The following is an 11,372-nucleotide window of genomic DNA, read 5'->3' as shown; positions in this document are numbered from 1 at the left end:
ATAGCAAGTCAGCAAGAACAAGGCACATCAAAATCCTTTAAGAGCACTCAAAAGTCTTGGCACTAATTGGTGGATACTTTCTGTAACAACTTGGTCATCCATTGCTATCTGGGATCTTAGTCATCCATTACTATATTAAGAAAGATATTGGCAAATATTGTAGTTTGATGTGCACCAATATGAGGAATTAGAAGATAAGGAATCACATTAAGAAGTCAAATGATATGAAGGTATCATGTCGATACTAGCGATAAATTAATTCAATCAAATAAAACATATTCATATGGAATTATTGACTAAGACCACTCTTAAAGAGGAGAGATCCACTTTTAGAGTAGGCCTCCAGTGTTCATCATTTACCTTGACATCCTAGTAGGTGCTTCCAAGTCTACCAAGACACAAACAAATATGTTGCCATGCATCCTCTTTTGAATCTAGAAATTTTGTATGAACCTAAGATCCACGATTGTTATTATGAAAAAAATGATGGAACGTTGTGGAAGCATTGAGAAAACATTTTAACATAGCTTCTTCCCCAAAAATCTCACATTGAACCTCAAATGAAGTTTGAAAAATGTCCTCTAAAAAAAATATTTGTACAAAAATAAATAAAAGAATGAAAATTTTGTCATTTAAGTGAAATGATATCACTATAACATAAATGCCTCATAAAGTCCATTTACCACTTTGTTAGGGTATTGAGTGCAAAGATGGCTTCGAAGGAAGAACTTGATGATTCAAGGTTCATCCAAAATATTAAGAAGAAGAAAATCTGCTTGGATAACATTTCGAGTTAAGAGAATGAGGGGAGTGGCGAAGGCTTAAGAAAGTCTCCATTTAGCAAAGGTAAGGCAATGGCTGCACCAAATGAAGGTGACTTTGGATCAACTGAACCATATGCCAATTGGCTTACCCTTGAAGAAGGCTCATACATTGAAGATGTAACCAATAAGCATACAGATTTCATAGATGAGGCCAATGCTATAGAAAATAGAGGGGAGGCTTTATCAAGTAGTGATGATGGATCAAACAAAAGAGTAGAAGGAAGGGAAGAATTTTTTTTCCATGTCATATTCCAAAGGAAATCTTGACCTTGATATTTTGCAAACTTCCTCTCCACACTATTCCAAATGAAAATAGTTTCTACTTCATAGCAACGTACTATTTTTGGATCTACTTACTTTCACAATCTATGGGAGCAGGGCAATGCACAAAGGTGGCTGGTGATGGAACTTTATGACAAAACCATTGGATCTTCCAAAGGTCTTGTTTTCTATGATTTCAATAGAAGACAAAGGTACAAGTAGATATTTAATGAAGACTGGAGATGTAGTGACTTGCAGTGGTGTCTAAGAGCTGGAGATGGAGGCCTCTTTGTGTATAGCTATAAGAGAAATGGGAACCTTCAAGTGGTCAATCCACTGACTATGTAGTCCCATTATATTGAAGATGTAAGACTGAACAAAGAAACCAAACTTTCATATTACATAAAATATTATAATGATGATGTGGCTGTTCATCTCAACTATGATCCAAAGACAAAAACCTATCAGGTAACCCTTATAATTGGAAATCTTTACCTTGTCAGAAGTAAGAAATTTTTTGTTCTGATTTATAAATCTATGAACAAGAGAAGGGAAATAAGAGATGCTCCCTTTGAGAAAAGAAGGTCTTATGACTATATGCCAATTGGCTTTTTACAAGTATTTTCATGCAGAACCAAAAAATCTATTGGGTTTCTAAAGATGGGACATATGTCTTTGTCTGTAATTTGAATAGAGATGGCAATATCAAGTATCTCTGGGTTCTACCAAGGACGCAAGGTGAATTGCATCAGATCTTGGGAATTTTAATGTACAATGGCATAATTATAATGGTTTGTAGTGGTGAGACATGATATCCAAATAATCTTATTTTTAATGAGCTTGATGAGCTTGGGGAGATCTGGAGATTTAAATATGAACTAACTGTAGCTTCCAAAATTTTGTTTTCTAGAATAACTATTGTAAATCTGTTAGCACTATCAACTTGATATGTGGCTAATACTTCTTTAGAACTCTCATTCTACTCTAACATTAGTGAAGCAACATAAATCCCTCTAAGCTTGGCCTTCGGCGCTACTTAAATAATAGAAGATGATGGTTCATATTATTATATGAAAAACTGGTCTTTGGTCAAGCTCCACACATTATTATTGCACCCTCATCATAGTCACCACATCAACAAAACCTTTGATTTTTGAAAATACTTCTCAAATAGAGGAGTAACTATATTGCAGATTTTGTACAGTATCATAGAAAAGTTCTAAATGCACTTATGTAGGGCCAACTTTCATGCAACATAAAATGAAGTAATGTGTAATTCGTTGTCTTAGATTCTATCATCAAGATATAGAGTTAGAATAGAAGAATTTTTTTACATCAACATTTCAAATCCCATTTTTTCATTAGTATAATATAGAGTCAGAGATAAACATTTCTAGATTGACATTTTAAATCACATTCTATCATCAGTATAACAGAGAGTTAAGGGAGAAGAATTTTTTTGCATTGACATTTCAAATCAGATGCTTGTATTACACTGGCATAAATTGAGAATCAATCATCAGAATAATAGAGAGCTTGAAAAGAAGATATGTTTTTAAATAAATATCTAAAGCCCTATTATATAACTAGGATATTACAGGGGTTGCAAATGAGAACTTTTTGCATCAATGTTTCAATTGTATTGTATTTTTTGTGTCAATACTTTGAATCATCCTCTGATTTTTCATCCAAATAATAAATCACTTTCTTCCTCTAGTCCATCATATCATCCTTCCAAAACTATCTCATAGAATATAATCCTCTTCAAATAATGTTCCAAATTTGTCACAATCATATTAATAGTCTAATGTCTTGTTATTAAGAGATACGAAAATATATGCTTGAAAATATTGTATATTATATTAGATAAACATCACAAAATGTTTAAAATGTAATTAGTTCTATGTATAAAAAGTAAATTAAAAGGAAGCACATAAGTAGTTGCACTACTTACAAATATTAAAAAAATACATTGCTTTTATTTGTGTAATCTTATAATCAAATTATAGGGGCCAAAGTATTTGATTTGTGTATTCATTTGCATTTCCTTATGGCTCAAAATATTTTTTGCTTCTGATTTCCTAAAACCATTAAGATGTTATCAAAGATTGTAAATTTCTACTTTCTCCTATCCAACTTATTTCTGATGGTTTGCAATGCTTGGTGGTGTGATGATTTTCTGCTCTATAAAGTAACTCATAACTGATCTCAATGCTTTCTAGTCAAAAAAGTTACTCTGCTTATCATGTAATTTTTAATTGCTTTTTGCAAGATAAGTCTACTCTATCTTTCTGTCTATAATGAATGCTTGAATGCCAAACAAGAATATAACATTTTTGATACGGACCTGTGAATGATTGATAAGTGCACAAAAATTGTGGGAAGTGTGCACTGTTGTACTGCCATGTTCCAACTGGGAAAAATGTGGTTGGCACACTACATTTTACACTGATTAATGGACCAACTGAATGAGATTACTTTAAAAAAATTTCTTGTCTAGGCACTAGTCTAATAGGTATCTCACAGGCAATTAAGTATTATTCTCAATACTTAAGATTAATGGAGAGTTCAGTCTGGTCTATTTTTGAGAAGGGAAAAGATTTGTTTTTTCTTTAAGGCACACCTTGATTTCCATGTCCAATACAATGGTAGATAGAACACCTGACACAGATTACCTATTGAAAACATGCAAGGACTCTCCCTTTCTCTAATTATATAGTGTTGATCATTTTCTTGCAAAAGAAGTCTGGTCCATCTTCCACTCGATGTCGAATGCTTGGATTCCAAGTAAGTGTTGATGCATTTTTTCTATTATTGTGGTTCTTCATAAAACTTACAAATAATCCTGATAATTACAAATGGGTGGGATAAAAGGGAGATACCTTCACTTCGCCTCCATGTCAGCAGGAGAAAGACAAGCAGTGTTAGGTCAAGGACACCCAAGTGACTCCTGAAGGTGAAAACCAGAAACAAGAAGAGAACTATCTCACCCTAGAGAAGCTTTAAGAAACTACAGGAGAGGCAAGAGATTATTGAACAAAGATTTGATGATGTGGCAAAGTTTGTGGTAGGGTTATGCACTCGATAACTAGGAATCTTCACCTACTTCATGCTGAAAAATAAGGCCTCACTACTACAGTGGGGGTGGACATCACTAGTTTTATATATATGTTCTTAGCTCATGATTGGTTGTAGCTATTGTTAGACAAGCGGGAGGGAAAGGAGACAAATTAGAAGAAATATCTCTTCTCTTCATTTGGGATTTTGTTATATGTTTTTTACTGCAGTACTTGGCACAAGTGGACTATGTTTGTGGTACTATATATCTCAAATGAAAATCTACACATCAAACAATATAAAATATTGACTAAAATCTTTATGAACTTAATAAATTTTAAAAATTTAAATGCATGATGTGTGACTTTAATATTTTATGGTATTTTTGCCCTTGCAGATTTCATCATATCCTTAACTAAAATAGTTTAGTAGATGACCACTATAAAACTCCCTCACCACTTTGTTAGGGTATTGAGCATAACAATCACTTGAAGGAAGAACTCCATGATTCAAGGTTCAAGCAAATGAGAAATGTCTAGTACAAAAAAGGAAAAAATTGTATAGGGTGCATATAAATATATTCAAAACAAGGCAAGAAATGTCAATCTATAAAAAAAAACTTCAACTCGCCTTTGTAACGTTGGGAAGGAGACTCTTCAACGTTTCCAACTATTATTTGATCCTTTCACGCCACCTTCTTTCTGAAATCTCTTTCAATGTGATGCTATTAAACCCTTTTTCCACATACTCCTGGCCACAAATCACAGTGGTAGAAAATGGTTCAGTGAAACACACAAGGAACATTTAATTGGAGATCCACGAGACATTCAAATTAATGCCATAATCTATGACATCAAACAATTATCACCCTGCTACATTGGAGTCATTTCACACATTTAGATCTAAGAGCCAAGTTCCCTGGTCAACCATTGTATACATTGCTTTGATTCGAGACTCATTGATACAATCTAAGCTAACTGTCATGTGAACACATTGGCATTACAGTCTAAGTATTGTGATCTACTCTTAATCAAACATTGGATTGCCAATTTTTGGCATGCACTTTAAAGTCCGACAAAATCACTTTCAAGCTTAAGCAAACAGGTGACATAAATCTCGATACTTCTTTGAAAATATTTTACTCCTGCTAACTTTGTGAATCCAATAAATTGTAGATCTCTCTCAAATCTACCAAGGTATTATCGACAATTCATTTACTTCTGGCATAAGCCTTGTCCTTCTATCAACCTTTGCATTTGCATCCAGAAAGTAATGTGCTTGAAAGATAGGTGGGTTGAAGTCCGCTCTTATAGATCCAGGAAGAGAAGATTAAATTTCCTTAGTGGGAAAAGGAATAATCCCCCAACTAGGTTTCTTATGTGCAATGGAGGCAGGCGATCAAGGAAATAATCTAACTCCTTCGACCCACTCCAGAATGTAGAAATATTGGATAATAAATCTCAACTAAACCCATCTTCCCAGAACTGCAAAAAGAAGGAGTCCCCAATGCACGAGTCTTCTAGGTCGCGCAGTAACAATAAGATTAGGGCGGAAAACATAACATTTTTTCAATTTTTTCTTAGTGTGAGCCCTTGTTGGTCAAATTTCGACCAACACGGGCTCATCTTTAACTAAAGCCATCACAATTCAACCAAAATTACCCCAAACTATCAGATGGTCGAAAGTTTTGGTCAAAAATTTGAGTGAAATGTACTAGTGCTAGACAATGTATGTTAATTATTTCCATCTGAATGAGTATGTTAATTAGAGAAGGATAACTTATCAACAAAATCAAAATGTTGAATGCAAAATATCTACACAAAAAATATCCAGCAGTATATCTACAAAAATTAGAATTGCTATAATCTGACACATTTAAACCTAGAATATACTAACTACAATTACATTCAAAATAGTGAAATATTTCAATGCATCCTTGGTCTTTTGGTGAAGTTGAAAGTTGAAATCATCCATAATGTAAAAAAGAAAATAATAAGTGATTTCCTTCTTATGATAAGTTTGAAGTACTCACATTTATTTTAGTTATCTCTAAAATCATTTATTTTCTGGAGATCTCCCTATGTTCAAATGATTTCATATGGAATGTGGGGATGCCGGCTGGCGGCCCTAAAATTCTATGGCGTTAGATATTACGGGCTTAGATGATCAGCATTAAACATTAAATGATTAAGCAATAAACGATTGAGCAAAGCCATTGGATTAAACTAAAATGTTTGTGTTTGTAATGAAGAAAAGAAACATGCACCCACATGCTTCGACTAATTATGTACCAACAAATGCTTTGGTAACTTAGCACTACCACATGTATTACAAAGGTGACATTATTTGTGATTTTCTTGGTTTGTTCAAGGGATTTCAAATAGAGATGAAATATATGCATACAATACCTAGGTTAGTTATGGAGAAGTATACAGATATAAATTTCTTTATGGTTGAAACTAATTTGGCATGTATGGAGGTTATTGATCCTAGAGAGATATTTATTCACCATTCTTGGTTATGAGGTTAGCCAAGAATTTCTTGAAAAACATGCTGAGGTTATGTTGGTCTCACCTAGAGATAAGGAAGCATAAAAATGGGGGACTTATAACGAGAAATTTAGACAAGGGAATAATTATACAAATGATCTAGAAAAATGAAGGTAGAGAAATTTGTGGAAAATATTAGAAAAAAGGAGGGCATTATCAAAGAATAATGGGAAGTGATGAAGAAGGGAAGCAAAGTTTCAATAAAGGTTCAATTGGGAAGCACAAGCATAAAACCAATCAAGGACAACATTACGAAGAGTGTAGAGGTGGTAGACACACCTGATATTTTGGCAATAAAAGTTGAGGTTACTCCTCAACCTCACAAGGTTACAAGGAGATCGAACTCCTCCTACTGCTAAGCTAGAAAAACTAGCTAAATAGGGACCTACAAGAGCTACAAGGAAGAAGGAAAAGGCATAATGATACAGGGGCATCCGAAGATTCCAATTATTTTCAAGATCCGGGATTCTAATGCACTTTAAATGATTATTTTAATAATGTTGGGATGAGTCTTAGTTTTATATAGTTAATTTAATGATGTAATTGGGGGTTATAAGTTAAGAGTTTCGAATAAACTCCAAGATACTTTACTAGTATCTTTAATATATTTAGAATTATAATGAGTTGGGTGTGGGAAGTTAAAAGTCAGTTTTAAGAATTAGTTATTGGGTTACCTTCTTTTGAATATCTTTAGATATATGTAATTAAAGAAACCCGAGAGGGATATATATAATTTTTTTGAATAGTAGTAGTATGAGAAGATTTGGGAATCAAGGAAAGTGGAGAAACAATGTAATCAAGAATGGAATAATGGTAGAATTTAAATCTGTTCAGATCTTTTGTTTCTTCATTGTTCTTATGCACATTTCTATGTTCTTAAATTTTTGAATCATCATAGATGGAGTAAACAAATTTTATGGAACTATATTGTATTCAAAACCTGCGCTAATTGCTATTTGGTTTGAAGATACTAAAGCTATCTATAATTTCTCTATTCTTACCTTGGAGGCTGGTCATGATGAGTATGAAATGGTTTAACAATAGTTTAAAAGAGAGTTGTGATTGAAGTCATCACCAATTACAATACAATTTCAAAGATCTCAATTTTGTTTTGCTCCAAGTCAATTCTTGGTATCAGTTATTGGTTTCAAGAAGTTAAATGTTTGAATATGAAATTGGGGTATGCTTTATGATACCGATTTCTTTTTCAAGATTTGGTTTTAGTTCTACATCAGATTTAAATAGTCCCAATTTTAGAACAATAGTAGTCTAGGTTGATTTGAGATCATAAGAGTGTTGTTATCTAATGAAAGAGGATTCTATACACATATTAAAAGAGACAAAACCCATGACTACATTGGCAAGGGTCTGTAACTTTATCAGCATTAAGTGATCTGGTGTGAATGCCACAAGCATCAATGTGAAGAGGTTCAAACTTGTGAGCACATTGGATAAACAAGGGTACAATTGATGTAGATAAGTTTTATTTGTGAATAGAATCTGTATTGAAGAAAATGGGGTACATAATTGTTGTATTAGTTTACACAAACTCTAGCATAGTTTTAATTGTGTGAATTATTTTGAACTGTCTCTTTTCTATAATTTTGTCATTCTTTCACCCATTGGCTAAATGGTTTCTTGAAGACTCTACAAGCTTAATTTTTATGAAAACAATTAAAAGTGAAACATAGGGAAAAGAGGCACTGAATAATTGAGGATCTATAGTCAAAAGAGAAGCCAGTATAGTGGGGCCACCAGTATCACAATTTCTTGAAGGCTTGTTCAAACTGGAAGATTCTCATTTTATGGATATGTGTTGAATAGATATTATTATGTAATTGTGAGAAGCAAAGAATCCATTATCAGCTATCTCAATAGCTTTTTGCATTATGATGTAGGTGATGGATGCTTAAACAGGGGAATAGAAATTGAACAAATGTTAGATGAACTAGCAAACTCTCTGAAAAACATTAAAGCTATGGTGATGGAAAACTGGTGCAAGCCAATGGTTGATCGCCTTTGCAGGGGATCAGCTGAATCAAAATTGGAAATCGCAAAAGCTCTTGCAAAATTTGATCTTGATGACAGTCGTAGAGAGTCATTAATTGATGCACATGTAATAGAGGCTTTAGTTGACATCCTAAAATCGAGGCAACTTGAATCAAAGCTTGCATCTCTTAAAGCTTTGGAAAACCTTTCATGCCAATCCAAAGCATCAAACCCATAGTTGGGGAATCCACCATGAAGCTAGCCAATGGCTAGAAGATCACAACTTAAAATAGAGGTGTCTAGTAGTGAAAAGAAAACTCCCAAACCAATAAACAGAACATCCATGCAAGGCATGTAAGGTGGGATCCGCTGAGGAAAATTATATGTTACAAATTCCAATCACATTGAAGATGATGTGCTAAACAACAAAAAAGAGGAGATATAACAGAGATAGAACCTTACTATTCCGGCAGAGGTTGCACTGAATCTTCCAAACAAGGCACGTAATCTTCAAACCCCTCCTCTGCATGTAATGGCACCACAAAATGTAGTATCCAACCAACATTAACTGCACATCCTTTCTTCCGGTCATGCAAGACTGAAATTAGGTGCGGCAAAGACTTCTTTTCAACTTTGGGAAAGTGCAAGTCCGTGTTGGTCAAAATTTCAACCAACGCGGACTTCTAGTTAAAAAAATTATATACGTTGGCACGGCAAAGACCTTGTTTTTAATTTCGGTAAAGTGTAAGTTCATGTTGGTCAAAATTTTGACCAACACGAGCTTCTAGTTAAAAATATATATATACATTGCCTGCATAAAACAACCAATTTGACCCCATTTTTTAGATGGTTGAAAATTTTGGTCTAAAAATGGGGTCAAATGTACTAGTGCAAATAGCTATTAAGCCAACTCTATTATGAGATCTAGATCACTACTACAATGGTTAGAGAGTAAAAATGAGATGACCTGATTTGAATGCAACTTAATTTCTAATTAGAGCTCTCTATTCTAGCTTGTACTTGATCCTTCCTGATTGAATATAGCTTTTCTACTTTATCCTTCAAATTTGCTTCCTCTTCTCATCATTAAATTTTCAATAGCATCTTCATACTTGTACATCCACACTTTGAAATCATGACTTGACCTTATACTTATATCTTCCACTTTGTCAAGTTAGCTTAAATACAACTTAGAATGATTAATATTCATTACCTGAATCGGCTGGAATCAATAAATAAATCAATTCAGCTTAATATGCCAAAATATGAAAATCCTTCATTAGTTGACTTAGCTTGGTAGAAACTAACTTAGAAGCAATTTTCTTTGTTAACCAACAAAAGCACAATTAATACTACAAACTTGCAAAGATCCTTTGGCAATTGAGTGAGCTTGGTTAGCACTGGTTCCATTCAACTTTCCTTCATTAACCAAGTGAGCTCGGTTAATCCTCATCTTTTTGAATACTTTCCTTTGATGCCCAAGTGAACTCGATAGACACCACCTTCTAAATTAGGCAATCTTAAGAGCACTCAGTAGACACATAAAACTATCTTTACTAACCAAGTGAGCTCAACATATACTAACTAATAATGATATGACATTTGTGTAACATCAAGGACAATACATAATTAGTCAATTGTATCTAACAATCTCCCTCTTTGTCATTGATGGCAACACAACATGTCATAGCACAATGAAATTTTGGATTTAGAGCTAAGAACTCACTCTTACAATATGAGCTCTTCCTTTCACTAGATTCTTTCTCTATCTACAGCAACTTCTACCAAGTTCATTCAAAACTTTCTCCCTCTTACAATAAACTTCTCATTCTTTGGAAAACTTTCCCCTCTTTAGTTTTTTAGTTCCTTACTTTATTTTGGCTCAAAAATTTCTTAGAGATATGATAGTAAAATTGTTGCTCATTGACAAAAAATGTTAAAGACAATAATTTTGTTAATACTAATGTACCTTAGGCACTGATTTATTTGCAATATGCCTTTTCCAATTCTACACCAACTGATTGATCTTCAACTCAGCTCTTGTTGATGCATTACTAAACTTTATTTAGTGAACTTCAGATAGAGAAATAAATTGTAGCTTACCTCTAAGATAAAAAAATGCATCCTTAGGTAATGGTTTAGTGAATATGTCTACAATTTGTTCCTTTGTATTAACATATTCCAATTTGACTTCTTTCTCTTGTACTAACTCTCTTAAGAAGTGATATTTTATAGCAATGTTCTATTTTTTAGTATGCATCACCAGATTCTTTGATATATTGATTGCATTTGTGTTATCACAGTATATGATTATTGGATCCTTGATCTCTATCTTAATTCCTTTCAACAATTGTTTGAACCAAACAATGTTAGAAAAATTAACTAGTGCTACCACATGTTCTACCTGTAGTGTGGATTGGGATGCCCAATTTTGCTTTGTGCTTGTCCAAGGCACTAGTCTTTTATCAAGAAAGAATGCTCCCCCACTAGTGTTTTTTCTGCCATCAATACTTCTTTCCCAACTATATCAGTAAATAACTTCAAGTCTAAATTGCCTCCAAGTTTGTACCATAAGAAATACTCTTCAATACCTTTTAGATATCTCATGATTCTCCTGATTGCCATCATGTGATTTTCCTTAGGATTTGCTGAGAATCTTGTCACTATTCCAACTGCTAGAGAAATATCAAGC

General features: G+C 33.5%; 1 pseudogene; it reads left to right on the top strand.

Moving 5' to 3' along the window:
• Window positions 1-854: 854 nt before the first annotated feature.
• The window catches only part of LOC149557285 (uncharacterized), a 134,624-nt pseudogene continuing 124,106 nt past the window's right edge, over window positions 855-11,372 (top strand).

Source organism: Cupressus sempervirens, chromosome 5 (genome assembly GCF_028749045.1).
Source record: "Cupressus sempervirens isolate cs-2001-9-10 chromosome 5, ASM2874904v1, whole genome shotgun sequence".
NCBI lineage: Eukaryota > Viridiplantae > Streptophyta > Pinopsida > Cupressales > Cupressaceae > Cupressus > Cupressus sempervirens.
The sequence above is the reverse complement of the archived record's forward strand: the minus strand, read 5'-3'. Positions and strand labels throughout refer to the sequence as shown.